Source organism: Gadus morhua, chromosome 16 (assembly GCF_902167405.1).
Source record: "Gadus morhua chromosome 16, gadMor3.0, whole genome shotgun sequence".
Taxonomy (NCBI): Eukaryota; Metazoa; Chordata; class Actinopteri; order Gadiformes; family Gadidae; genus Gadus; species Gadus morhua.
Genome location: NC_044063.1, coordinates 26,549,198 through 26,551,697, shown reverse-complemented (window position 1 = coordinate 26,551,697; position 2,500 = coordinate 26,549,198). Strand labels below are relative to the sequence as shown.

General features: G+C 41.3%; 1 protein-coding gene across 1 annotated transcript in view; it reads right to left on the bottom strand.

Moving 5' to 3' along the window:
- Positions 1 to 2,500, bottom strand: part of dpf1 (double PHD fingers 1) — a 47,530-nt gene that overhangs the window by 33,763 nt on the left and 11,267 nt on the right.

Genomic DNA, 2,500 nt, shown 5'->3' with positions numbered 1-2,500 from the left:
ACACCCGGCTATTAGTAAACTGACGAGACCGTGTGAAACAATGCACTACTTTCCTGTGAAATACAAGTTAGTTGGATCGACTGATTGACTGATTGATTGACAGGTTGATTTTAATCTCTGACATAACATCGTCACAAAGTGATTATGTTATGTTATGTACATGAAATAACAATGGTGACCCTCAACAGAGTCTCATAACACAATGACTTTATTCTTGAGTTCATCGTAGAATCAATTTGTGTAACACATACACTACGGCTAAATATATACCTTAGGTAGTAGAGACGTTTCTATGACCACACAAGAATATGCCCCGTCGCATGAAAAAGCTCCAGCATCGAATGTACAACCTCACACCAAGGTTGGGTTATTTTAAATGACATTCGTTGTTATGGTGTTGACCAGGCTTCCCCCTGATTGGCCCAATCAGCATCCACCGCCAGACCAAGCAGTGGCTAGTAAATGGTAAATGGACTGCATTTATATAGTGCTTTTCTAACCAGTGACCATGACGCTTTACAATATTCACTTTCAAACATTCATCCATTCATGCGCACATTCACTCACCTATGGCGGTGTCAGCCATTCAATTTCAGTGCAGTTAGGTACAATAATGGAACATGAAGTATTGTGTAAGTATTGTGGGATTGAGGATAATTGTGTGTAGGTTAAGTGTCCCCTGCAAACATTCTGTCATCTTCTGGGATAGTTTTCATTATTAAAATACTCAATGGATAACATGTTCATACTTTGGTTGTCGTACTTCTGAGAGAAGCTGAATGTATCATAATGAGTCACATATCATATTGGTTGATTGTTTTACATCATAATAATTGATCATTTCATCAGTCATTTCTTTACTGGTCATTAGAAAGTAGTAGAGCAGCGGGTTAATAGTTCAGTTCACTGGACAGTTCAGTCTGAAATGTGAAATAGATTATATTTGAGGAGGGGTTCTGTGCTCTGAAAGGAATGAAAACCGGATTTTCTTTTGTTATTATTGTTTTGTGAACCCGTTATTGCTTATTTCTGTTATGCTACTCATCAGAGGCAAACCGAAAAACAGATTAAATTAAATTGTTGTGCAAATTACTCGTGACATAGTTACTATCATCAATTTATGTAGTTATGTTTTTTGTAATATAAGTACCCAATATAAAGCAATGAGGTTAACATTTTAATTTCGTAGCACTTGCAACATTTAAATAACTCAACCTAAATGTTGAGATGTATTTCCATATGTACTCGGCTGTTGGGGTACAGATGAACAATTTTGGAAGATAGAAAATGAGAGGGAGAGAGGGAGAGAGAGAGAGAGAGAGAGAGAGAGAGAGAGAGAGAGAGAGAGAGAGAGAGAGAGAGAGAGAGAGAGAGAGAGAGAGAGAGACAGAGAGAGAGAGAGAGAAAAAAACATTCAAAATGCAAAACAGCTCACCCCTGCACCCCAACCCCCTCTCTTCCCTCTTTGTAACCCTCTCATTTCCAAGCCGTTTCTTTAGAGTTATTGGAATAAGTCTGCATCCTCGATAACAAGTTGACAGCTGTGGAAAATGGCTGCTTTCAATTTGGGCACCTCTGCTTCCAATCTCATTATGGTGCGATGGTGAAGTCTGCCATGTTTATCCTGTTTCGACTTGGATGAAATGCTATGATAATGCTGGGAGACACACAGGAAGAGAGGCTTTCAGAAAGAGAGAGAATGGGGGAGGAAGAGAGAAAGAGAGAGAGAGAGAGAGAGAGAGAGAGAGAGAGAGAGAGAGAGAGAGAGAGAGAGAGAGAGAGAGAGAGAGAGAGAGAGAGAGAGAGAACGAAGAGGGGAAATGTCTTGGATAAAAAAGAGAAGCGGATTGAGGTAGAGGATCAGGGTTGTTATGGAGTCCTCAGTCCAAGATGGCGCATTCCAAACTCCCATCTCCACTCAAAACATGGAATCTCTGGCAACTTCCCAGCCATACACACATTTCTGCCACAAAATGAACTAACTAACTGCATCTCATTGCAAGGGCACACTATATACTAATGTAAATATTATTTTTGACAAATAAAGATCATCTTTTGTGACCTTAGGCTGAGCGTGAGAGAGTGCAGTGTAATCCAGGGCCAGGCACGCGCACACTGAGGGGCCGGCCAAGGTTGCCGTGGTGAAGAACAACACACAGAGAAGAGTCTGGAGGGCCTACAGTGCCCAGCGGCAGGGCGCGCTGTTGTTGGCTTGGTAAACTATCGTACGTGCATTAATGCACACCAAACCACTCATCTGAAAATGGTCATTCACACACGCACACGTGCAGAGACAAACTCACACATGCAGAAACATACACAGACACACTGACAAACAGACACACACGCACACACATACACACACTGTCGTGGATAATACCCACGGTCTAATACTCATACAAATTACAAGAGGTCGAGAAGGACTAGGGTTGAATGATCAAGGCTTTATTGTCACCACAGATAGTAACAACATCACCTGAGTTGGTTTGCAAAATAACTG